General features: G+C 41.5%; 1 protein-coding gene across 3 annotated transcripts in view; it reads right to left on the bottom strand.

Annotated features, from left to right (window-relative positions):
- Positions 1–26,768, bottom strand: part of Sil1 (SIL1 nucleotide exchange factor) — a 223,990-nt gene extending 197,222 nt beyond the window's left edge. The window contains exon 1 of one of the 3 annotated variants that reach the window (XM_048331639.1): positions 26,639–26,768. The gene's annotated coding sequence lies outside the window, so the exon portion shown is untranslated. The remainder of the gene's footprint in view (positions 1–26,638) is intronic. The other 2 variants (XM_048331640.1, XM_048331638.1) reach the window with 2 other exon arrangements.
- Between the last annotated feature and the right edge of the window lie 1,197 nt (positions 26,769–27,965).

The following is a 27,965-nucleotide window of genomic DNA, read 5'->3' as shown; positions in this document are numbered from 1 at the left end:
ATTCCTGGGGTTTCATTCTCTAAAGGCAAGATTTTCAGAGCTAATAACATTTACAATTCAAGTACTGCAAAAGTGGCTAGAGCCCCACACTTCTTTCTTATTTCAAAGAACTAGGGAAACTTCTTTAGCAAAGCCACAAAAAAAAAAGTATTGGCCTAGGTGAGCACAACAGCACTGAGTAGCCCCCTACAGTCTCTGCAGCTCCAAGGCTACAGGACCTATAAAACATGGAGAACTAAATTAGTCTGAGTTTTACTCACATGGTCAATATTTGCCATGAAAAACCAGACCACTGCCAGAAAAAGAAGCACCATCCCCTACTCCAACCTCTAATGTCTCATATTGCCACCCACTCACATTGTGTGAATTTGCTTCTATCTGGCCATTGTCAATTTGCCAGTTTGGGCTAATGACCATATCTAAGCATTTCAGTACTACTGCAAAAACTGTCAGGAGAAAATCAAGAGTGAGATAAATTTGCCATGTCTTCATGAGCTTTTGTGTTTATTCTACACAAATGAAGTAGAGCTTGCTTCCTTATAACAGAAAACCTAAAAATCAATACTCAAAGCCCAGCAACTACAAACTCTCCTTTCCAATAACAAAATGTCAAGAAGAAAAAGAGCTACATGAAATGAAGGAAGGGAAAACTGGTCTCTCCTTAGAATGTTCCAATTACTGGAAGGGTGAGAGAAAAGAAAGCACTTAATAAATAATGAACAGAAAGAGAACCATTTTGATTACATTTATTTAGGTATAAAGCAATGTGAATATGAACACCTGTGTACCCAGGTTCTGAGCAATAAAAGAACACATTCTCATTTGCAAACTCATTCATTGAAAAAATGTTGTTTAATCATCTACTATATGCCAAGTAGTTCTTTTTTTTAATTTTTTTTCTATTTATTGTCAAAGTGATGTACAGAGAGGTTACAGTTTCATATGTTAGGCCTTGGGTACGTTTCTTGTACTGTTTGTTACCTCCTCCCACCAAGTAGTTCTTAACATTAGGAATACAACTGTGTACAGGCCAGAAGATATGGTCTCTACACTCATGGAACTTACATTTGAGCAAAGAGAAAACAGAGTTAACAAGCAATCAAAGAAGAAAAATATCACATAGTAGTATGGTTTGATATGGTTTTTCTCAGTAAAAATTCATGTTGAAATCTGATTCTCAAATCTAGTACTGAGAAGTGATAGAATCTTTTTAAAAAATGATCAAGAACCAGTTGTTGGTAGCTCACGCCTGTAATATGCACTACTCAAAAAGCTGAGACCTAGCCAGGTGTCCATGGCTCATGCCTATAATCCTAGCTACTCAGGAGGTTGAGACCTGAGGATCACAGTTCAAAGCCAACCCCGGCAGGAAAGCCCATGAGACTCCTATCTCCAAGTAACCACCAGAAAACCAGAAGTGGCACTGTGACTCAAAGTGGTAGAATACTAGCCTTGAACAAAAGAGCTCAGGGACAGTGCCCAGGCCATAAGTCCAAGCCACATGACTGGAAAAAAAAATGCTGAGACCTAGAGGTTCAAGGTTCAAATCCAGCTCAGGCAGAAAAGTACCTGAGCAAAAAGATGGGCTGGAAACCCCAAGATATCAAAAAGACATTTGTACTTCCATGTTTATCGCGGCACAATTCACAATAGCCAAAATATGGAAACAACCCAGATGCCCCTCCACAGATGAGTGGATCCAAAAAATATTGTACTTATACACAATGGAATACTACATAGCGATTAGGAATGGTGAAATATTGTTATTCGCAGGGAAATGGTCAGAACTCGAACAAATAATGTTGAGCGAGACAAGCCTAGAACACAGAAAACAAAGGGGCATGATCTCCCTGATATATGACTGTTAAGAAAGGGAGACGGAGAGACAGTAGAGACCAAGTCTGTGAAACCAAAAACTGCTTGTCAAATAGTATTCCCCACAGGATTGGGGCAGCGACTCAACAGTATGTAACTAAAACCAAACAATTACTCAACATATAAAGGTCAAAAATTGACCTCTCAGGGGAATACAATAGCTCAAAAGCTAGGTATGTACGTTCATATAAGACTACTGTCGACATATGGTCTAATATCGACATTACATTTAAAGCCCTAGGCGAATTTTCTTGGGCGTGGCCACGTGGCTACTGTATATGTTCTTGATACATTGTATATTGTATATATGTCTACCTGACCTAGAGAAGAGATAGAAAAACAGGACGTAAGAAATGTACACACTGCACTACTATGTAACTGTACCCTTTTTGCACAACACCTTGTCAAAAAATTTGTGTTCAATTAATAAACAAATAAATTTTAAAAAAAAGATGGGCTGGAAGCTTGGTTCAAATGTATAGTATTAGCTATGAGCAAGTAAGCTAGAGAACATGAAACCCTGGGTTAAAGCCCTAGTAGTGGCCAAAAAAGTAGTAGTAATAAGCAGCAGCAGTGATGAGGTCACACATTGTGAGGACCACACATTGTGAGGTCCTCACAATGGAGTACCACAGTTCTTTCAGAACTAGGGAGCGTTAAGAGCGGTGGTTATAAATTGGGTTGGCTCCCTTTCTCTCTTTTCTTCTTCACAAGTGAAGAACCACAATGTCCTCACCAGAAGCAAAGTAGATGCTGGCACCACACTCAGACTTCCCACCTTCCAGAACCATGAATCACAGTAAGCTATTTTTTACAAATGTCCAGTCTCAGATGTTTTGTTACAGCAACAGAAATGGACTAAAACAGACGGTTATGTTATAATTTAAGTAGTCACTTTTTTTTAAACAGTCACTTTATAGTAGGCCTTTCTCATAAATAACAGCAGAATGGGTATGAATCACCAATTGTGAAGTTGTCTATCAAGTACAGATGAAGAAGAGTACTAAAGGCAGAGGGTACAAATGGATCAAAGGCCCTTGGTTCAAGAAGCAGAAAGGTTACTGTGGCCAAAACATAGAAGGCAAAGGCGCAAACGATGCTGTCAAGACAGGTGGACAAAGACCAGAACATAAAAAGTATTATAACCAATAAGAAGTTTGTAGAGTTATCTAAATATAATGGAGAATCACATGGGGATAAAGTGGGACATGCTTTGTAAAAACTGACTAAAGGATCAATGGATCTGCGGATGAACATTTCACAAAAGTTTTAACTGGCAAAAGGAGTTTAGAACAATTTAACTTCTCAAGAGCTATATTTGCTGTCTTAATCATCAGTTACTATGTGATAGACGCTGTACTAAATGTTTCACATATATTAATTATCACCTAATACTACAAGTCAATATTATCATTTCCCTTTTACAGATTAGATAATCAGAGCTCAGAAAGAAGAGGATGTCAATTGCCCAAGGTCATATCATATACATATGGCCAGTCAATCTGACTCAAAAGAGCCAGGGTTCCCATGAAGTTTCCTCTAATAGTAGTAGACTCTACCCCACCTCCAAAAAATACTGTTTTTTCAGACTGCCACTCAATGCTTCTGCCTATTGCTTTTCCTCTACTTCAAGTAGTTGCTCACCATCCCCAGAGAAAGACATAGACTGGAGCCCAACTTTAAATACCTTTTCCAAGAACCATCCTTACCAAGGCAAACAACCAGACTGTCTCATGCCCTGACTCGCTTCTCCCAACACCTAAAGCCCACTCCATAGCTTCTCTCTTAATGAGTTCTTTAAAGGTATTATAACCCTCCCTATTCACTGAGCACCTACCAACACACAACATACATTATCTGATTTCATCCTAACTTCTCTAAAGAAGTGGGCATAAGAAAATTCTTATTCAGATAAGGAAACTGAGTTTTAGAAGTAATCAACCCAAGGTAAAAAAAAAAAAAAAAAAACATAAGGGAAAAGATTCTGGAAAAAATGGAGTAGCAAGCATCAAAACTAATCTCTCCATTTAGGGGCAACTGTACTGAAAGAATCTTTCTTACACTACTGAAGACTTCCAAATTCTTATCACAGGAGCAACTATTCAGCCCTCAAACTCATGGCAGACAACTGCAAAGGTATTCCTACAGTAGCTTGTACAAAAAAGATCTGCGTTCCTAATACTGGTTTCCTGATCATGGATTGATGCTTCTGATCAAAGGAGCAACCACAAAAATGGGGCAAATTAGAAAGTCAAACTCATTAGCAGGTAAAAAGTTCAGGCTTAGAAAAGACCCAAAAGAGACCTGAAATGTATATGATTCTAATTCCCAGAAAACAGACAACCTGTCCAAAGCAAAAGAAAAAAAGTGTAGCTTAGTGGTAGAACACTTTTCTGGCAAGTATGAAGCTCTAGATTCCATCCCCAGTATGGTTTAAAAAGTAAAAAAAAAAAGACAAAAAAGAATCTCATAGACTTTGGAAATATAATGGACAACCAATTTCTTGAGTCACCAGATTAGATTTCATATGCTCAGTTTTTAACAAAAAATACAATTCATACTAAGAAACAGAAAAATATGGCATGTTTAGAGAAAAACAGTTAACCAAAAGACATTGTCCCTGACAAGACCTGATGGAAGATCAACTAAACAAAGACTTTAAAAGTTAAAACAGCCAAGCCACATGCCAGTGGCTCATGTCTGTTATCCTAACTACTCAGGAAGCTGCTATGTGAAGGATCAAGGTTTGATGTCAGTCCAGACAAAGTCAGAAAGGCTTCTTCTTCAAAACAATCAGCAAAAAGCAGAGCTGGGGCTGTAGTTCAAGTGAGTGAGCAAAACTAAGCAAGCACAAAGCCTGGAGTTCAAGCACCAGTACAGTCCCCCACACACAGCACTGGTGGTTCATTCACACTTGTGATTCTAGCTACTTAGGAGGCTGAGATCCAAAAGTCATGGTTCATGGGCAAAAAACATCACAAGATGCCATCTCCAAAATAAACAGCAAAAAGTAGAGCTGTAGTGGTAGAATGATAGTCATAATGGTAGAATGCCAGCCAAGCAAATAAGCTAAATAAGCAAGCACAAGGACTAGAGTTCAAACTCTAGTACCTATCTTAAAGATACTCCAAGAAATAAAGACATGTAACTAGAAAGAAATAAGAAACAACCAAAGTAAAAATTCTGAAGCTTAAAAGTACAATAACTATGATAAAGTTTCACTGAAAGCCAGGCGCCAGTGGCTCATGCCTGTAATCCTAGCTACTAAGCAGACTGAGATCTGAGGATTGCAGTTCAAAGCCAGCCCAGTCAAGAAAGTCCGTGAGACTCTTATCTCCAATTAACCACCAGAAAACCAGAAGTGGCACTTGAGCTGAAGAGCTCAGGGACAGTGCCCACGCCCAGAGTTCAAGCCCCATGACCGACAGGAAAAAAAAATTTTTTTTTTCACTGAAAGGATACAAAGGTAGATGTGGCAGGCAGAAGAATTAGTGGATCTGATGGTAGGATAATGGAAATTTATCAGTCTAATTAAAAAAAGAAAAAATACTGAATAAAGATGGAAACAAAGACTAAGTGACCTGGCCAGGGTACTACTAAAACAGATCAAAAGGACTCAACTATAGGTTGGAGATGTGGCTTAGGTGGTAAGAGTACCAGCCAATGAGCAAAAGCAAGCATTAGATAAGTTCAAGCCTTGGTCTCAGACAAAAAAACAAAAACAAAACAGGACCCAATTCTTCCTAGGTATTGAATCAGGTATAATGACACTTAAACATCACTGAGAATTTTAGTTAAGCCTTTGTTGAGTCATCTTCTGCAGAAATCCTTTGATGTTTTTCTGTGAGTAAATGAGGCTATAAGGAGGAGCAGGCTGACAGATCAAATGGAGCTATGTCTCTACCATAAGAAGCTATCAGTCTGTATACCTGGCAGCCCTCAGTGAGGAATTGTCCAGAAAGAACCACATTCTACCTGCAAGGGACACTGTAACCATGGCTGTTGAACACATGACCCCTGCATCAGGATGCCTTGTTCTAGTTACAATCTGCACCAGTACCAAAAGCAATCCCAACAGGCAAGATAATCATGATAAACCTTAGCGGGTCCAACATGCAGCTACTTCAGAGAGCCATGCCTCTACTCTGGTGTTCCATACCTTGCAGGTCCTAACTAGGGCCAAAGAAAGAAGACCACTCACCCAGTGTCCAAGCAAAAATCAGTAATAGATGTGTTAACCATGATAAAACAGAAGTTGTGCTCTGAATGTCATCTGCATGTCAACTGTTACAACCAACCCCTCCAGGCTGTGTAAACAAGCTGTTCAGCTCATTTCTCAAGTCAGCCAGAAGACACTCCTGTACTGCCACCCACCTCCAGTGTTACGGCAAAAAAGGCTTCCCTCTAAGTGGTCTTCTCTTCCCTACTTGTGATCTTTATCATAGCTTCAGTAGGCTAAACTGCTCAAGTATCAGTGCTGGTAGCAGCCACAGTACTGGTAGCAATAGTGGTAGTGGCAACAGCATTAACATTGAGCATGCTACTGAAGAGTTCCAAAGAGTGGTCAGAATAGAAAGAAGGAAGGTAGACAAAGGATGATGAAAGACAATGAGAGGAGACAAAGCCACAGACCGCTATGAACATTCAAAGTTGAGAGACTACAAACCCCAGTCACTGGAAGAATTCCAGTAAACTTCAAAGCCCTAAGGAGTAAGAGCCCTGATACCAAAGGCTGCAGAACTGAAACATTAACCTCTGCTCAAAGCCAAGGATTCTGACACTCAAGGCTTAGAGCTGTAACACTAGCATCAATCACATGCTACTACAGTAAGCCATGAATTTTGGGATGCAGTCTGGGGCCACAGAGAGTTATGGTTCATAGCAGTAAGCCTCTGCCTGGCCTAAGCATCTAGAGCTGTAAGTCTCTGGCCTCTAGAAATTTAAGTAATAAGCACCTACTCACCCATGATCCCTAGACACTCTGTGGCTCAAAACTACCAATGCTGAGGAAAGTACCCTTTGTCTACTCATAATTTTCATTGAGATACAGCAGAAGAATCCAGGCCAGCTTACAGGTAATCAAGCAAACCAATCTATACATTGTGAGAACTCCATAAAGAGAGATAAAAATAAAGGGACAGAGAATGCATGTAAAAAAACTAATGGCCAAAAACTTCCCAAATCTGATGAAAGATATGAATATTAACAGCCCAGAGGTTCAACTCCAAATAGGATGAAGTCAAACAGATACAAATCAAGACACATTACAGTCAAATTATAATGAAAGATAAGATGCAATCTTGAAAGTAGAGAAAGAAGTGACTAGATATACATGGAATCCCCAATAAGCTATCTTTCACCAGAAATGTTGAAGGCCAAGACAGTGAGATGATACATTCGAAGTGTTAAATCAAACTTTCAACTAATAATACTATATCCAGCAAAACTGTCTTTCAAAAGAAAAGACTAGTTGAATGTCACCAAAAGAAAAGACTAGTTGAGGGTCACCATACACAACTGTAGTGCTACTCTGAAGGGTGTATCACAGTTCAAGGCCAGGAGAATCAAAACGTTGATAATCTCCAAAATAATCAGCAAAAAGATGGACTAGGCTAGCTAGCCAGTGACTCACTTCTATGATCCCAGCTTCTCAGGAGGCTTAGATCTGAGGATCTTGGTTCAAAGCCAGCCCAGAAAGACAAATCCAAGGTAATATCTCCAATTAACCAGTAAAAATCAGGAAGTAGAGGTATGTCCAAGTGATATAGTATCAGCAAAGTGAGAACACAAGGTCCTGAGTTCCAAGTACAGTTACAAAAGAGAACACTGGGCTAGAGGTATAGAGGTAGTGGTAGAGGTTCAGACAAGGTCAAGTACAAGGTCCTTCTAGTACTAGCAAAAAAAAAAAAAGGAGAAATCCAAATATTCCCAGATACACAAATTTGTGAAATTAACTTTTTTTGGGGGGGAGAGGGCCTAGGTACTGTCCCAGTGCCCAGCAAAATTAACAATAACGAGTGGATCAAAGAAAAAAATCATGAAGGAAATAAATACTGAGAGAATAAGGAAAATGAAACACAACATACATTCAAAAATTTATTTAAAAATTAAAGAAAAGGCTTATCCAGATGCTGGTAGCTCATGCCTATAATCCTAGCTACTCAGGAGGCTGAGATCTGAGGGTGAGATCTGAGGATCACTGTTCCAAGCCAACCCCTGACATGAAAGGCCATGAGACTCTTAATCCCAATGAATCACAGAAAAATCCAGAAGTACTGTGGCTCAAGTAGTAGAGCAATAGCCTTGAACTAAAGGAGCTCAGGGACATTACCCAGGCCCAGAGTTTAAGCCTCAGGACTGGCAAAACAACAACAAGGCTATGGGGAGGAGCCAGGAACCTATCACTCATGCCTATAATCCTAGCTACTCAGGAGGCTGAGATCTCAGGATTGCATTTGTGGTCCAAAGCCAGCCCAGACAGGAAAGTCTGCTCATTTACAATTAACTACCAAAAAAGCCAGAATAGTAGAACACCAGCCTTAAGCAAAAGAATAAAAAGACAGCATCCAGAAAAGGTCTTTGATAAAAATTCAGTATCCTTTTATGATAACAGATATGAAGAAACTGGGAACAAAGAAATGCACCTGAACCTTATAAGGTCTACAGAGGATAAATGTACAGCCAATATCATAATAAGGGAAAGGGAAAGGGAAATTAAATCACTTCCCCTGAACTCAGAAACAAAACAAGAGTACCTACACTCTTCACTTATTCATATGGTTCCAGAATTCCTACCCAGAGTACTAAGGCAGGAGAAAGAAATAAACGAGATCCAATTAGGGAAAGAAGTCAAATTATCCCTAGTTGCAGATGATGTGATCCTATACTTAACAGACCCTACAGACTTTGCCAAAAAAACTTCTAGATTGGATAAACACTTTCAGAAATGTAATAGGATATAAAATCAATATTCCAAAATCAGTAACTTTTCCACATTCCAATAATGAACAGGTTGAGAAACCAGACAAATAATTTCATTCATAATAGCCTCAAAAGAAATTTAAAAAAAAATCTGCACTGGAATACAAGCAGCAATGCCTTGAAATTGTTCTGCCTCCAATATCCTGGCATCCTGAGCCTTTGATGGACAGGGAACCCAAAAAATCCCCAAATGTTTTGTCATTCTTTTTTTTTTCTTCAAATTTTTATTATCAAACTGATGTACAGAGAGGTTACAGTTTCATACATTAGGCATTGGATACATTTCTTGTACTGTTTGCTACCTTGTCCCTCATACCCCCCTCCCTCCTCCCACTTTCCCTTTCCCCCGTTTTGTCATTCTTTCACAGATGAGTATCATGACTTCCTTCTACTCTTACTGATCTCCTTATTAAAGGTTCACTTAGTTACATCCTGATGTTCTGTCTTGAACACACTTTTCCCAATTCTCTAAAATTTACCAAACCTTCAAGTTCTCCTTCTCTTTTGATTATAAATTCCAATTTTGTTTCTTTCTCCAAATATTTTACAAGCAGTCCAGAGAAATGCTATGCCTCGATACTTATTTCTTCCACTTGGTATTCTTTTTCATTGCTCAGAAAGTCTAGCTTCCAGAAAGGACTAGACCTTATACACAATTCAGTAAATTTCCTTGCTATTTTACTGAATGGTCTTTGTTCCAGTTTCCAATAAACATGTTCTAAATGCCCATATGGTGCCTCAACAGAATGGCCTTTACCATCCAGATCTCTAACCAACATCTGATCACTACGAGTTACATAATCTCAAAGAAAACTGAGATTGTCTTCATAGGTCTCCTCTTCTTTTGATGCCCCAGCAGAATTATACTTAAGGCACCTTTCATGACAGTGTACCCCAAAACTCCAGTATTCACTTAAAAAATTGCTTCCATGTTGTCAGGTATTTTTTTGTAAAAGAACTTCAGTTTTTCATACCAATTTCTGTCCTACTTTGTTTGGGCTGTTATAGACTCAGTAATTTACAAACAGCAGAAATTTATTGTTCAAACTTCTAGAAGTCCAAGATCAAAGTGTCAACAGATTTAGTGTCAACTAAGGGTTCATAGATGCTTCACACATGACCCTTATTTTCTGTGTCCTTACATGACAAAAGAGGTGGAGAAGCTCCCTTTGTTGTTATTTGTAGCAGTACTGTGGTTTGGCCTGAGTGGTGTTCCTGAGTTTTTTTTGCTCAAGTCTAACACTCTACCAACTTGTCCAAGCTTATAAGTGGTCTTACACTTACAATGATCTGTTCACACAAGCTTCAGTTAGAAACTGAGATTCTAACTAAACCCCACTCAAGTCCAAGGGACATAATCTTAACCACTGTGTAGCCTTCCAAATGAATAACTGAAAGGGGCAATAGGCAATGTCACAGTACCACTAAGAAAGGGCACTGGTCTAGGTTCCAGATTCACTCACCATGCACCTAACAAATTATCTGACAACCTAAGACTCTGTCCCAGTTTTCTGCATGCTACAGGCCCTTCCTATACCCGTCTCCCCTACACAGTGGGAAGAACAACCCCAACTCATTTCTGGCCCTCTAGACTTTGGCTGCTGCCAAGAGGGAACATGTGCACACCTACACCAAGCAGAATCAAATGTTACACAAATTGCTGGCTTTGCTAACTTGGCACACTGAATCTCAGGGAGCTGCCAGTTGTCAATAGCTTAAAGTGTCCAAGGTGAGAGGAAGAGCCTCCCCACACTACTCTACTCTGCAGTAATGACAGCCAGCAGAGGAATGGTGACACAACAGCAGGTTAAAGAGGGCTCTGTAGCTGTCACATGTTAACAAGTGACAGGCCTGGAAGCTCCAGGCCTTTTTCTAGTTAGGTGGAATGATTCCAAAGGCTGGCAGACAGGGCCACTTTGTCTTCTGAATGTCCAGATGACCCTAACAATACATTAACTATCAGCAATGAGCACGGAATTGAGTCAGAAGAGAAAAGGTGCCATTTTCATTATCTATTCATTTATTGTCATTATTAATGCATATTAATTGTACATACCAATAGCTCTCACAGTGACATATTCATACAGGTGTATTTCATGCTTTGATTATATCCACTATCCCAACTACCATCTCTTATTCTCTCCTTTTCCCTCAGGCCCTTTGTCACCAATCCTTCAAAGGGTCTGTCTCAAGACCATTTAGATGACTGAATGGGGAAAAATATCAAATTATAATAATATTCCAGTTCTGATCTTCATTCTTACTCCCTTATAAAATCTACCCAAATCTACTGTCTCAGAGACAGAGACTGAAAAATCCAACCATCTCACTTCTACAAACATCAATAATATTCCAAAGGCATCCCTTTCCTCCAGGTAAATACAAGTACCTTGCCATAGCTGACCTGCCCTGCCTGGACAATCCTTCACAAATCATCTGGTAACCTACCTCTTTGCATTCTCTTTTCTCTGGCTATGTTTCCAGTTGCTCAAAGAACTCCCCAACATATTTAGTGCTGATTGTCAACTTGATTGGATTGACACACGGGTAGGAAATTAGTAACACAGACCTCAGGGTGTGCCTGTGAGAGCTTTTCCAGAAAATATTAGATCATTTGAGCTCTGACCTAATCAATGGTTTAGCTCCATTAATGGATCTGAAATCTCAATAGAAACTTGGTGGTGGTAGAAACTCAGGAAGGTGGGGGCCCAGTTGGAGAAAAGGTCACTGAGGTAATGTCTTTGAAAGACATATGCTTGTCCTAGTACCTTCCTCTCTTTATTCTGCTTCCTGTCTACTGTGAGGTGAGGAGCCTCTGTCACATGGTCATGCTGTCATAATGCTGCGTCTCACCACAGGCCCAGAATCAATGGAGCCATGGACTCATGGAATGAGACCTCTAAAGCCATGAGCCAAAATAAATAATTGCTCTCATTTTCTCAAATATTGTCACAGCAATAGGAAAAGTGACTACCCACCAGTCCCTAAAGGCTTTGCAAAAGGCTGAGCCCTCTGTCTGAAAAGCTCTTCAAAATTATGTCATTTTTGCTTAGTAAATACTTGTTTCTTCACAATTTAAGTCAAACATAACTTCCTCAAAGAAGCCTTTCTGAACACCCCTTAGCCCCAAGATCAAGTCAAATCCCTGTCAATTATTCTCATGGTTCTACATTCCCTTGTCTCAAAAGCACTTATTGCAACTGTAATTTTTGTATTTGTATGTGTGGTTATTATTCAGTTAGTGCCTACATTCATTAACACATTCTAGCAAGAACTTGACTTGGTCATGACTGTATCTCAGGGGCTCTTAGTTCCTGGAATATAGATATATAAACATTTGTCAATTAAAAAGAATTTTCAGGGGCTGGGAATGTGGAAGAGTTTTCCTAACATGCATGAAGCCCTGGGTTCGATTCCTCAGTACCACATATACAGAAAAATCGGAAGTGTCACTGAAGCCTAAGTGGTAGAGTGCTAGCCTTGAGCAAAAAGAAGCCAGGGACAGTGCTCAGGCCCTGAGTTCATGTCCCAGGACTGGCAAAAAAAAAAAAAAAAAGAATTTTCAGAGGGAAAGGAAATAAAGCTCTGTCCAAATCAAAAGGTTCTCCCTGTATGATTTAAAAACCAAACTATTCTTTCTCTTTTCCCCTTCCTCTTTTCCAAATTTCTTACAGAAGTTACTATCTATGTCCTGCCATTCTTTCCCTGGTGGTAGCCATAGTGACAAGCTGGCCTACCGCCAAAAATAGTCCAAAAAGATATCACCTTGTCTGAATGCTCCAGGCTTCCAAAATAAAAGTCCACAGCAAAAGCCCACGCAGAACCATAAAGACTTTACCTAGTAAAGATACAGTACCAAACAACCAGCAAACCATGTAAAAATGAGTGATCCCCAGGACAGGATGTGCCCCCAAGTGACCCACCTAACAGAAAAATAGAAAGCAGGAAGGCTACAAAGGGTCTGAGAAAGAAGTAGGTATATTGCTCCCTGATGGGATTTTTAAACCCTCTCTTTTACTCCTTGGATAAGGCAGAGATGTACCTAAACATTAAATATCAAAGTCTCCCCTGATGAAGCAGCTTCAGAGAATGTCTATAGATCATGGCTCACAGAAGCAACAATCAGCAACTTAAGAAGTTCACAAAAAGCTCTAATTGAAGTCAAAATTACCCCCTACAGAAACAGGAGAAGCTTCTCCCAGCCCTTCTACTCTTTAAAGTAGGTAATGGGGTAAGATGAGGTGAAGCAGAAGTGTTTACTGAGCACCACACAGTTCCAGGCATAGTGACGAGAACCTTATAGACAGAAGTGTTAATGAGAAACAGATGAGCACATAGACAGGTAACTGATGCTCTGCAAGGTTAAGCAAATTGTCCAACAGCTATCAAATGTCAGTAGTTAAGCCCAGGTATGCCTAAACCCAAAAGATTTTTTTCTCTCCCTGAAGCTACCTTTTGAGTCATGTATCTTGCTCCTCATCCCTCCAATATCACCTTCCTAACCAGAAATGGGAATGCAGCTCCTGAGAGAGAAGAGCTTATCTTCTATGAGCATAGCCCACCACAATTAGTGTTGACAAAACTGAGCTCACACTTTGTAGGTATAGAGTACAGTTCACCATAGGAAGAAGAGTTCATCTGAAGCTACTGGAGGCAAGTCTAAATTGCCTGAATTGCCCAAATGACTCCTTAAGGATGAAGTCTCTGCCTTTCCCAAAAGCCATTACTGATAGGCCACTGGGATGGTAATCCTGAAATCCAGCATCTTTAACCAAGGATGGTGTGCTCCATCACATTATCAGGAAGTACCTACAAAACATACAACCCTGGCTGAAGTCTCTATGCCTCTTTCAGGTAAACAGAGAAATTACCACTTCTATACTGGAATCATCAGCCTCTATAAAGCATCTCGTGCAAGGAAAAGTATCCATTTATTGTGCTTAGTTCTAGGTTAACCCTTCCCCCTGAACATTTTTCAGAATCTGCCTCTTATCAAAAGCTATGCCAGCTGATTATTATAATGATAACTATTATGCCATTATAGTAACATTACTGTACTTTTTTCCTGCACTTGACATCTGTTGGCTGATAGATTTAACTAGTACATAAGCAATAATTATGTAGTGCTTTCTTCTTTCCAACCAAGCCTCCAGTGTGACTTTTAAAACTAAATCCAACTGCAGCAAGTGCCCAACCCCATCATCAATGGGAAATGGGATTAATCTGGGCTTACCCACCAAGCCTTTGGTAGTCACAGTGCCAAAAACAGAGGCTCAACTCAGTCCCAATTGTTAGCACACTCCTCCACCATCCCAGGAAGGTAACAGAATTTAAAGAAAACACCAACCAGCAAACAATTTATTGTTGAAAACCCCAACAGTGCAGGAGGAGTCACATACAGATCTCAGTATGCAGAAGGACAAGCAGTACCAAATCACAATGTTACACACCACCACTAGAGGAGGAGGAAAGGAAAATGTATTTCTCCTTTGAGAGTTCTCAAATAAATGGCTCCCAGAGAGTCATTTTGCCTGCTTCCTCAATTCATGGCACTGCCAGCAAAATTGGCGTCGGCAGAGGAGGGACAAGCAGAAGGCTACCTTTAGGCTCCTCTTTTGAAGCTGAGAAATTATGATCCTAGCTGTGGGGCTCTCTTTATGCAGGGCCCACCAGAGGCCTGCGTAGAATGGAGCTCAAAGCAAAGAAGCAAGTCAAGAAACCCATCAGCCAAAGCTCCTGAATCTATCTGCCACATTATTTATGAAAAACAAGGTTGGGAATGATTCTATGACTGCAGAATATCAAAATGCCTGAATTACACATTAGTCCTACTGAAGGCAACTCAGTGAGGCTACATTAAAAATACAAAAACCCCACTAAGAGACCAGAGCTGTCCTGCTTTGTTCTCATCTCTGTAACACACAGAATTTTTTAAGGCAGAGAGGGGACAGAAGGTTATGTGAATTTAAATGACCAGTCAGGCCAGGCACCAGTGACTCACATCTATAATCCTAGTTACTCAGGAGGTTGAGATCTGAGGATCATAGTTCAAAGCCAGCCGAGGTAGAAAAGTCCATGAGGCTCTCATCTCCTAAACTACTTAGAAAAAGCTGGAAGTGGCTCTGTGGCTCAAGTGGTAGTGCACTAGCCTTGAACACAAAGAGGCTCAGGGACAGCACCTAGGCCCTGGATGCAAGCCCCAAGTTGGAGGGGGAGGGGGAGGGAAAGGGCTGAGTGAGAGGGGGAAGGAAGGAGGGGGAGGGAGGAGGAGGGAGGGGGAGGGAGGAGGAGGGAGGGGGAGGGAGGAGGGAGGAGGAGGAGGGAGGAGGAGGAGGGAGGAGGAGGGGAGGAGGGGGGAGGAGGGGGGAGGAGGAGGAGGAGGAGGAGGAGGAGGAGGAGGAGGAGAAAGAGGAGGAGAAAGAGGAGGAGAAAGAGGAGGAGAAAGAGGAGGAGAAAGAGGAGGAGAAAGAGGAGGAGAAAGAGGAGGAGAAAGAGGAGGAGGAGGAACCAGTGAACATTAAAATCTATGAACAAGGAGAAAAGGAACATGTTCGGCAGTGCCAAGAGCAGTCTCTTAGGACATGTATGGCTGAGGTAGTAATGGCCCTTGGGGCTTTCTCCTTCAGCCTCAACACTCTACTCTTAACTTCAGAACAGACAAGCTGGCAAACGACCAATACAACACAAAACAACACTGTCCCCTATGCCTAGGGAAAAGATAGCTCTCTCTGATTGAAAATAATATGAAGCAACACAGAATGAACAAGACCAGTCAGAATGAAGCTAATAGGATCCCCAACTGAAGCTTTGAGTCCAATCCCAGGACTGCCAAAACTAATAGCACAAATGTAATAGTAGTAATGGTAATAATAATGATGTATATGGTTCAATTTGGAAAGGTATAGAAATGTACAATGAAAATTCAGTCTCTCTCCTCCCTTATTATTAATTATCCCAGATCCCTCACCAAAAGCCACCCTGTAATTTCAGTTTCCCACATATCCCCCCAAAGATATTCCAGTTGACAAGTTTCTGCTTCAGCTGGAGAGCCCATTGAAAGCAACATTTCTCAGTCCTAGTAGGTAAGGACAGGAAGTGAGCACTGTTGGAGACTACAAAAGAAAAAAACAGCCATAAGATAAAATATCACCAAGAAAAAGGTTCCACAGAGATACAAACAACCTTCTGGGTATTAAAGTGCTTTGCCCTTTGGCTGGCCACATTTAGGCAACAATTTTATATAATATATTTCCCTTCTAGATGTATTTGTCTACCCAGAGCTTCTTCTCAGAGAAGTTATTAACAGGAGTGGTCTCTGACCTTATGCTATACCAGCATAACCACCAGGCCCTTTCAAGCAGCCAGAAGCACAAATAACTGAAACATGCCTCAGGAAAGATAGGGCAAAACTCGTAGTGGTCTTGGGGTCACCATCATTCTAGAGACAAAAGCATCTTTTATATAGCCTAGTGAAATCAGAATGCAATGGAGAATAAAGCATAGAATTCAGAATATGTTCCAAAGAGCCAGCCCAAGTATGTAAGTCACCTCCTGTATAAAATTACAAGGCACTTTTGCTGGGCTCCAGGGCTCATGCCTGGAATCCTAGATATACCAAAGGCTGAAATCTGAGAACCCCAGTTCAAAGTCAACCTAAACAGACAAAACCTCAAGACTCTTATCTCCAACTCACCACTATAGAGACATGGCTCAAGTGTGAGTGAATAGGCCTAACCAGAGCCCAAGGCCTTGGTCTACGTCAAGCCCCAGTACTGGTACAAAAGAAGGCAGGGGAGAGAAAGGAAGAAGAAGGGAAAGGAAATTACAAGATATTCCACCAAAGCTAGCCTTTCATCCACACTTCTCTAAGATCTTTCAAGTTATGTCATCTGCTCTCTTTATTCTTCCATCAGGAATTTAGATACAAGAAATTATACTATCTTCCAACAAGTCACAATAAGTAGCTTGTAGATCAAATATGGTTTTTTTTGTGTTTTTTTTTTGGCCAGTCCTGGGCCTTGCACTCAGGGCCTGAGCACCATCCCTGGCTTCTTCCCGCTCAAGGCTAGCACTCTGCCACCTGAGCCACAGCACCCCTTCTGGCCATTTTCCATATATGTGGTGCTGGGGAATCAAACCGAGAGCCTCATGTGTAGGAGGCAAGCACTCTTGCCACTAGGCCATATTCCCAGCCCCTTGTAGATCAAATATGATCCACAGATTGCCATGACAGTCCCTTGAGACTTCACACAAGAAAATTTGGGTTTCTGGTTTCTCTTGTAATGAGAGATATCAGGAAATAGAGCCTTGCTCACCCAAGACAATGACAGATGCAAATGCCCTCCATAAAGCACTTGAATACTCCAGTTTGACACAGGCCACCATTCCCTATTGCCTCATACTGTTCTCTGCCTGCACCCCTGAAAATATCTGAAGTGGAGATCCCCATCCAGGAAAAGATTGAGAAAGCTGAACTGACAGGTACTTCAGCTGACCAAATAGCAGGACTCTTGCATTCACAAGGCTCTTCATCAAACACAATCTATCTACATGCCAGGGGTGCTCAGGGGTAAGCATCCACAGAAAAATGAACGATGCTGTCTCTGCTCCCAGGAACCTCTTAAGGAGGGAGCTTAAAACATGTTCTAAGGAAGCAAACTGTTATGGAGGACGCTTGGAACAGAACATGCTGCTTTTTTTTTTTTTTTTTTGGCCAGTCCTGGGGCTTGGACTCAGGGCCTGAGCACTGTCCCTGGCTTCTTCTTGCTCAAGGCTAGCACTCTGCCACTTGAGCCACAGCGCCACTTCTGGCCATTTTCTGTATATGTGGTGCTGGGGAATTGAATCCAGGGCCTCATGTATACGAGGCAAGCACTCTTGCCACTAGGCCATATCCCCAGCAACATGCTGCTTTTTGTGGCTAGGAAGAAAGAATGCTTCAGGAAAGTAGTGGGATTTCAACAGTATTGCTGTCATTTCTTGGGTTTTCATATAGTCATTCAACTACTACTAAGGGTGTATTTCAGCATTACAGTAAGAGACATAAAATATAGCCTATGTCCTCATAGCTCATATAAGAGATATAACTATCAGAATAAAGTGTGAATTCTATAATCAAGGTATTAATATCAAGAGAAAACACAAGCATGAGGCAAGCTTAGAGGACCACATGGACCAATTCATCAGGAGGAAAGACGGCATGTGAGCAGTGATACATGATTTAAGAGTGGATAATTTAAGGGCTGGGAATGTGGCTTAGTGGTAGAGTGCTTGCCTAGCATGCATGAAGCCCTGGGTTCCGTTCCTCAGCATCACATATAAACAGAAAAAGCTTGAAGTGGTGCTATGGCTCAAGAGGTAGAGTGCTAGCCTCAAGCAAAAAGAAGTCAGGACAGTGCTTAGGCCCTCAGTTCAAAGACCCAGAACTGGCAAAAAAAAAAAAAAAAAAGAGTGTATCCTTCAAATGGTAGGATAGGAATAGATGCCAGAGGCTTGGAACACCAAGACAATTTTACACATTTGAAATGTATCCAATGGCCAGTGGGTGCCATTGAAGGTATCCAAGCCTAAGTATTCACTAATCAGAACTACATATATGAAGACCCAAAACAGCAGTGGCATACATGTCCTAGAAGAATGTGAAGCATATAATAGCAAGAAGTATCTTTAGTAACTCAGAAGCACAGTAAGAGGAAATGAAAGAAGCAATTAGACAAGAAAGATTTCAGGGTTGCCAAAAAATTTAAGATTGGCATTTCCCTAAAAACGTTTTAATTCTGTTTTTCTAATTCAGATTGGCTTTTCCTCAAAATAATAAGTTTTTATCTTGTTTCATTTAAAAAAGCAAGAATAAAGCTATATTTACAGTATTCAGATTTTTAACTCGTTTTGAGGTTAAGTACAATGGGAGGACTTCAGAGGCATTTTCCCCACTCTTACTCAACAAGTACATTAATTGTACAAGGGAGTATAATCTTAAAGGTAGAAAAAAAAAGTCAATTGTAGCACAAAACCTGGGCAAATATATGTCTCCCTGACCTTGCACAAAGACCAGAAATGGGTATACCAATAGGAAGAAACCTATGACAGATATCAAAGGGGGGACCAAAAATAAGGGTGACTTTTCTTTATTAATACAGTCAAACCCAATGCCCTGTAAGATGAGGGAAAGATGATGTTGCCCAAAATACTTTGCTTAGGAATTGGCCCTTCAGACTGGGAATATGGCCTAGTGGCAAGAGTGTTTGCCTTGAAACCCTGGGTTCGATTCCTCAGCACCACATACATAGAAAAGGCCAGAAATGGCGCTGTGACTCAAGTGGCAGAGTGCTAACCTTAAGCAAAAAGAAGCCAGGACAGTGCTCAGGCCCTGAGTCCAAGCCTTAGGACTGGCAAAAAAAAAAAAAAAAAGGACTTGTCCCTTGAAACACCCAATACCTCCCATCCATTGGACTTAAAGCACAACCAATCAACGAGTCTTTATTGATTGTTTTGTTTTTTGCCAGCCCTAGGGCTTGAACTCAGGGTCTGATCACTGTCCCTGGCTTTTTGCTCAAGGCTAGCACTCTACCACTTGAGCCACAGCGCCACTTCCAGCTTTTTCTATATATGTAATGCTGAGGAATCAAACCCAGGGCTTCATGTATACAAGGCGAGCACTTTATCATTAGGCCATATTCCCAGCCCCAATGAGTCTTCATTGATTGTCAAACTTTCTGTTACTTTTTGGGGGGTCAGTTATGGGTCTTGAACTCAGGGTCTGGGTGCTATCCCTGAGCTTTTTGGCTTAAGGCTAGCTCTCCACCACTAGCCACAGTGGTTCTTCCAGTGCTCTGGTAGCTATTTGGAAACAAGTCTCACAGGCTTTCCTGCTTGGGCTGATTTTGAACTCTGATCCTCAGATCGCAGCCTCCTAAATAGCTAGGATTACAGGCAACTTTCTACTACTTTAGCTGGATTTAAGTCTGCTACTTTTATTAAGTTTGGCCAGATAGCTGTTTCCTCCACGGGAGTCTCACAGAAATGACAGGTATTAAAGAATAAGATTTATTGTTGGTGATCCTCTTGTATCCCCTTCCTGTGGTTGTACCTGCACTATCACTATATCTTATCTGAGTACACTGGAAACTGTATATACTGGCATTAGAACTAAGAAAGAGAAAGGGAATACCAAAATCGAGAGACACAGAATAAAAAGACAAATGACTACAAAAGCAATACTTGCAAAACTATTTGGTGTAAACTAACTGAACTCATGGGGGGAGAGGGAAAAGGGGAGGGGGGAAATGAGGGAGGAGGTTACAAACAGTACAAGAAATGTATCCAATGCCTAACGTATGTAACTGTAACCTCTGTGTACATCACTTTGACAATAAATAAGAAAAATAAAGAATGAGATTATCCCCAGAGGTAAAGAAATATCCATTTAAAAGATCACTGACACTAGGCATCAGTAGCTCACACCTGTAATCTTAGCCACTTGAGAGGCAGATCTGGAAGATCCCAATTTGAAATAAGTCAGGAAAACCCTATTTCAACAGACAAAGCTGCATATGGTGGTACACACCTGTCATCCCAGTAAAGGTGGGAAGTATAAATAGGAAGATCATAGTCCAGGTTGGCCCAACAATAAGGGAGACCCTATTTCAACAATAATCACAACAGGGCGGAGCACCGGTGACTCACACCTGTAATCCTACCTACTGAGGCTGAGATCTGAGGACCCTGGTTCAAAGCCAGCCCAGGCAGGAAAGACTCTTATCTCCAATTAACAACCAGAAAACCGAAAGTGGCATTGTGGCTCAAGTGATAGAGCACTAGCCATGAGCTGAAAGGCTCAGGGACAGAGCCCAGGCCCAGAGCTCAAGTCCCAGGACCAATCAAGAAATAAATAATCACAACAAGCCAAGCACTAGTGCCTCATGCCTATAATCATAGCTATTCAGGAGGCTGAGATCAAGGATCACAGTTCAGAGCCTGTCCTAGCAGAAAAACACAAGCGACTCATCTCTAATTGACCAACAAAAAGCTGAAACTGGAGGTATGGCTTAAGCAGTGCCAGTGATAAGCAAGAAGGCAAAGCCGTGAGTTCAAACCCAATACCTGCATAAAAATAATGATGATAATGAGGAGGGCCAGGATAACAACCAGAGCATAAAAACAGAAGGGGGCTGAAAGGCTCCAGCAGTTGTGTACCTTCAAACCTCAATACCACAAAATAATAATAATTCCCTAACTAATTGACTAACTCAATAGAAGCATGGGACTCTTAAAAAGTACACTGAGGGCTGGGAATGTGGCTTTGCAGTAGAATGCTTGCCTCGCATGTATGAAGCCCTGGGTTCAATTCCTCAGCACCACATATATTAAAAAAAAAAACCAGAAGTGGCACTGTAGCTCAAGGTAGAGTGCTAGACTTGAGTGAAAAGAAGCCAGGGACAGTGCTCAGGCCCTGAGTTCAAGCCCAGGACTAGCCAAAAAAAGAAAGAAAATTCACTGAAATCAGCCTCATGAAACCTTTTGGATGCATCTTGGATTCTTCTTTCAGTTTTTAGAACTCTGCACAAGGCACAAAAGGATAAAGTACTTAACAGAGAATGATGTGGCTAGACGTAGAAATCAGTCTACAAAGCTGGTGTGATCTCTTTTGCATATGATGACAGGAAGTAGTCATTAAAAGGTAGAAACAAAACTCAGTTACAGGACCAGTAAGTAGATCTCAGAAACATATCCTTCCCACTCTGTGGATGTAAAATGTAATGTAAGCTAAACCAAGGACACTAACCTAAGATTCCAACATCTAGTTGAGGAACCCTCAGTCTCAAAACTATGAAAAAGACTCAACTATGAAAAAGAAGGACTAGGAAGCCCCAAAGCAGCAGACAAGAAATAAACTGAGGCTGAGAGCAAGGATCACAGTTCAGAGCCAGACTCATAGGGTGAAGGTAAAAGAGCATTCATGAGGTAATGTCATTTACAAAGAAAATTTACATCTAGTAAATAATTTTTGAAAGAGAAAAAAGAACAGGCTTAAGTCCTGTTTTCATTTTTTCCTTTTTTTTTCCTTCAAGACAGGGTCTTACTATGTTATTCAGGTTGGTCTCAAACTCAGAGGAAGTAGTTCTCTTGTTTCAGCCTATAGCTAGGACTTCAGGCATGGACCACTCTACTTACCTTACACTACCATGCCTGGCTTATACCAAATTTTTTAACCATAGTCTCACTAAGCCTTAATTTCTTCATCTGTAAAATGAGGAATTTATATGCCAACTATCTTAAAAAGTTGGTATAAGATAGATAACATTCCTCAGTATTTGAGACTGAAAGGGCTTATGCAACAGTTCCATCTTCAAGTTAGAAAACAGGCCTTGATGACTAAAGAAAGAACATCAGATATTACCAGGAAGAGGGTAAAAATTGGTTTGGGGGAGGGTGAGGACATAATTAGATGACCCCAAAAGAGCTTAGCATCTGAACAGCATGTTTGTTAATTGGCATGGATGTAATTAAGTCATGTGTAGAATGACTAATTTATCTCAATTTGCTCTGGAGTTTCTCCATTCACATACTAAAAGTCCTACATCTGGGAAATTCCTCTATCTTGAAAAAAAAAAAGGGAAAAAAAGTGAATGTGTAGTTACCTTTCTCATGGAAGACGTCAAGGAAGGCATTCACAAATGAGATGACCCAAGAAATATGGTAGTTGTCATGGAGGATTAACAGCACTTCAGCAGCATTCCTGAGATCAGACTGACGTTTTCCATTTGCTCAGCCCTATGTTCAGAGTTCTCAGTCCCTGACCTCCAAAGCCTTAGCAGAAAATGTTACTCAGGAATTGACTATACCACTTTCTCAACACCAAAGCCGCTGGAAAGATTAGGAAGATGCTGGCAAACTCTGCCAGCAGTCAACACAACCATTCTCTTGTCTATGAACTGCCTGGTGAAACCTGAAGGAACTGTAAGTCTGGGCTAAACACAGATTTCTGTTTCCACTGGATTCTCCCTATCAACAGAGAAGAAAACTGCACAAATCAAAATGTCGAATGGAAACCCTCACAAGTTAGGAATATTCCATGAGGTTCTCTGTATGTATCCAGCAGACTGAATACTTTATAAGGTTTTTTTAAACAAAGGACAAACTCAAGTTATTGTAGGAATCAAGGGTTACCCAAAGCCTCACTGGGATGACACCAACCAATTCTCAGCTTCCCTTACTCAGAAGTAACATACCTAGTGAATGTAAAGAAGGGAAAAAAAGGAGGGGATAGAATATTCCCTCTCTAGACCACGTAAAATTAAAATTCAAAGCTCTCTACTGTAGAAGACTAAAGCTTGCAGCTTAAGACTGACTCAGGAAAGGATAAAGTATTCATCCTTGCTCAGAAAGAGAAAAGATTAGCTCCACAAGGATGGGTGTCTAAATTGACACCAGATCTAGCAGTTAGATATGCCTATGCTACAGAGCATGATCTAAGCACCAGCTGGTGCCACTGCTGAGGAAAATCCCCAGGAATACACAATCAAGGAATGTTCAGACTAGCTTTCCTGAAGATGTTTACTACAAGGACTGGCGGCTGCCTTCTGCAGCACAGCTTCACTTGGGTTAGAAAATGGAGACAACAGAATGACCAGGTCAGAGTATGAAACTACAAATATATAAGAAAAATCCCCAAGAATACACAAACAAGGAGCAACTCTGTAAGAATGCTCAGATTCTGGCTGGGAATGTGGCTTAGTGGTAGACTGCTTGCCTAGCATGCATGAAGCCCTGGGTTCCATTCCTCAGTACCACATAAACAGAAAAAGCCAGAAGTGGTACTGTGGCTCAAGTGGTAGAGAGCTAGCCTTGAGCAAAAGAAGCTCAAGGACAATGCCCAGGCCCTGAGTCCAAGCCCCAGGACTGACAAAAAAAAAAAAAAAATGTTCAGGCAAGAGAATGATCAAGTCAGAATACGGAGAGAGGGAGGGAGGGAGAGGGAGAGAGGGAAAGGGAGAGGGAGAGGGAGAGGGAGAGAGAGGGAGAGAGAGGGAGAGAGAGGGAGAGAGAGAGAGAGAGAGAGAGAGAGAGAGAGAGAGAGAGAGAGAGAGAAGCATTTACATTCTTAGAAAAAGGTACAGCTTCCCTTCAGAAACTGTTGTTTTCTAAATTTTCTCTTTAATATCAAATCTTCAGACTAGAGTTGTAGCTCAGTAGAAGAATGTATGCTTAGCATATTTATAAGACCCCAATTTGGTCCCATGAATTTCAACAAAAACAAGATGGAGAAAAAAATAAATTTTGAGAAAAATAAAACATTTCTTGCAGTCCTATATCCTAAGAGTTTTCACATGTATTGCCTCACTTAACTACTCTTCAAAATATTATTCTTATTTTATGCAAAGGAAAACAGTAACTCAGGTAACGTAACTTACCCAAGATTATATGGGTAATAAGTGGTAGATTCAGAATTAAAACTTATGTTTCCCACACTCCAAAAATCTGTTATGGCCACTATTAAGACAGTGTGTGGCAATATCATCTTAAAAACCCAAGGGTCATGTTTATCTGAAGACAAATCAGGTGACAAGGGTGCTTAATCATGTAATATTCAGTGTATTTTTAAAAAGCATAATATTGGGCTGGGGATATGGCCTAGTGGCAAAAGTGCTTACATGAAACCCTGGGTTCAATTCCCCAGCACCACATATACAGAAAATGGCCAGAAGTGGTGCTGTGGCTCAAGTGGTAGAGTACTAGCCTTGAGCAAAAAGAAGCCAGGGACAGTGCTCAGGCCCTGAGTCCAAGGCCCAGGACTTGCAAAAAAAAAAAAGCATAATGAGCCTGGTCTTTCATATAAAATGTCTCTGAAAACAATCCAGATATAGATTTTCAAAACTGCTTTGAATAATAGCCGTGTCACCACTCTAAAGAAGATAAGCACTGGAAAATTAGATTCTGGTGTGTTTATTACTCTAAAATGTTTTATTACTCTTCATTTTCACTTCATTAGTGTTTTTCTTAGTCATAAAACATACCATGCCTCTACAGAGAAGTAAAATTGATATTCAGAAAACAACAGAGAAAATAAAGAAAACTCTATCAACGTCTTGGTGCCAGTGGCTCATGCCTGTACCCCTACTTACTCAGAAGGCTGAGATCTGAGGATCACAGTTAGAAGCCAGCCCAGGCAGAAAAGTCTGAGAGACTCCAGTAAACTACTCAGAGAAAACTGGAAATGGAGCTGTGGCTGAAGTGAAAGATGACTAGCCTTGAGTACAAAGAGGCTCGTAGACAGTGCTCAGGCCCTGAGTTCAAACCCCAGGACTGGCAAAAAGAAAACAGTATAAAAGTTCCAAGCAATTTTTCATTCCTTCCTCCTAAAAATATTCCACATTCCTACCATCAGTAAAACAAGGACAGTCTTTCCTAGTGCTAGTTTCATGAGAAAAGCACCCTATATTAAATTCACTAAACATTTCAAAGAAAGGTTAAGGTGAATCTATATAGCAACAGCATCTTAAAACTCCAAGTCTTGTTCCCAACTGAAGCCACAAACAACTTCTTAAGTTCCTACCCATATTACACAAACATCTTATTATTATGCCCTATCGCCAAATCTAACTACTTTTATCAGAAAAAAAGGGGGGGGAGGGGAGGGAACCAGGCAGGGCATATGGCTTAGTGATAGAGTGCTTGCCTAGCATGCCTGAAGCCCTGAGTTCGATTCCTCGGCACCACATAAACGGAAAAAGCCTTAAGTAGAGCTGTGGCTCAAGTGGTAGAATGCTAGCCTTGAACAAAAAGAAGCCAGGGGCAGTGCTCAGGCCCTGAGTTCAAGGCCCAGGACTGGCAAGAAACAAACTTTGGTTGCAGTGAGAGCTAAAAAGACACAAACACATACACACACAAAGTCGTTCCACTGTCAAAACACATCAGCTCTTAGCAAATATGGAGGATTTTTCTCCTGCGCAATTAGTCGTGGTTGAGCTAACCATTCCTCAAAGCAGTTTGTAGTTTCGTTTTATTAAAGCAGGAAAGGCAGACATTAAGCATTTATTAGAAAATTGACCTTCTATGTGGGTCCATGTATTTTTTTCAAGGCAACCTAACAATCTTAAGAAATCTACTGGCTTCCCAGCTGACGGGCATTTCTTGATTCCTGTCCTTTTCCGTCAAAACCAGGATTAGGAGCCACCTAAGTAAGAACCACCTGGGATGGATGGCGAGTGCAAGGACATACGCTCCATCTTAAATTCCTGGGGTTGGTCTAAAGGTTGTGCATAAATTCCCTACGCGATTTGAGACACGAGAAACACTGTGATTTCTGCACGAAAGCTAGGTCTTCCACCTGCCAAGATAAAGGAAAACACACAAGGGGGGGAGTGAAAATACGAAGGGAGCAAGGGCACGATTCCATATGGTGACGAGACTCAAAGTCCTGGCCGAGACCAAAATGCTACACTGGAGGTCTCAGCAACCAACACCTCTTTCACCTCGTCTGTGAACGGAGAACAGAGGTCAAGAAGGGGCTAGCGAAGGAAAGCCGACGTGGTGCCCAAAGCCACCGCCCTCTCGCCTGGCGTCGAAAGGGTTACTAAGAGGTTTCCGCGTGAGACAGGCGGGCGACGCGGCTCTCAGCTTGGGCGCCTGCGGCCTACACGGAGCGCAGAGGTGCCAGCAAGGGTCGTGTGGGGACCCCAGCACACAGCTGGGAAGGCGCCGTTACTGCAGGCGGCAGGTGGCCGGGACGGCCGGCGCCCTCCGCCCAACTCCAGGGCCCAGCAGCCCTCACCGCCCCTACCTTCGGCTTTCGGCACGGCAGCCGAGGGGCAGACACAATCCCCCACAATGCCAGGCGGCCACCACGGCAACCAGCTCCCCCTCCGCAAACGCCGCGCCGACTGTAGGAACCTGTGAGCGCGCGGCTATTACGTCACTCGCTCCCTGCCCAATAGGAGCCTGCCAGAACCCCCAGCGACGGCCACGCTCTCTGGAGTTGCTAGCCCCGCCTTCCTCCAGCTTCGGTTGGGCCTCACCCGCTACCGTCTTCCTCCGCAGAAATCGAAGTTAGCCTGAACTTAGCCTTGTGTCCCTCCGCTAGAGAAAGAAGTCTGAGAGATACTCACAGGCCTACTTTTACTTCCAAGCTAGAACTTGAAAGTTTCCTCTTTGATTTCCCAAGATCTTAAGTTATTTCTAACAGAAAGATTTTTCAGAAATAATCCTGAGGGCATGGGAGGTAAAAAATAAGCAATTACTCAGTTGTGACAAACTGAATCTCAATAAATAGTCCTTTGAGAATTCATGCAAAATAAACCACCTGTAACTCGCTCGCTTTATGTAAATGTATATTGTGCAAGTCTCGAAAACCATCAATTATTTTTAAAAATAAACAGGTCGCCTGCAGTTCTACTCTACCACTGACTGTTTTATATTTGCAAGATGCTGCAAATATCAAATATGTACATTTATTTCTCATAATTTCCCGATAGGTATTGCCACCCACTTTTTATAAATAGTACTGTCAGTGAAGCTCACAGAAGCTAAATAATTTATACAAGGTCATGCTGCCAGGAAATGGTAGAGCTGGGAATTCAAGCTAAATTTGCTCAGAGGTTGTGAAACCAAGAAAGGCTAAACCTGACTAGTATTCACTATTGCCCTCAGAGCCCAGTTACAGATTCCTGGTTATTGTTGAGTGGGAGAAATGATAACTCAAAAACAGTGTCCTCAAATAGTAGGCATTCTCCAAGAGCCATCAACCTCCAGAGTTTCTTTCCTTTCTCTGATAAAGTGAGGTTCCAGCATTCAATTTACTTTCTTGATTATGTTTACTTCAAGCAGGTGGGAAATGATTTCACAACCTCTTAGCAAATTACAGAAACCTAGGGAAGGAGAACAAACCCCTTTCCAATAGTTGAGTGGGTAGTGCCAGGTTGTAAGAAAAGTATAAAACACTTTCCCTGGTTACTAAGCGGGGAGAGACATCCAGGGCAGACTCCCTTAGCTCTTTTGCTCAAGACTGGCACTCTACCTCTTGAGCCACAGCACCACTTCAGGCTTTTTCTGTTTATGTGGTACTGAGGAATTGAACCCAGGGCTTCATGAATGCTAGGCAAGCACTCTAC

The sequence above is a fragment of the Perognathus longimembris genome, chromosome 22 (genome assembly GCF_023159225.1).
Source record: "Perognathus longimembris pacificus isolate PPM17 chromosome 22, ASM2315922v1, whole genome shotgun sequence".
Lineage (NCBI taxonomy): Eukaryota > Metazoa > Chordata > Mammalia > Rodentia > Heteromyidae > Perognathus > Perognathus longimembris.
Note: the sequence above shows the minus strand (reverse complement) of the source record. Positions and strands in the feature narration are given on the sequence as shown.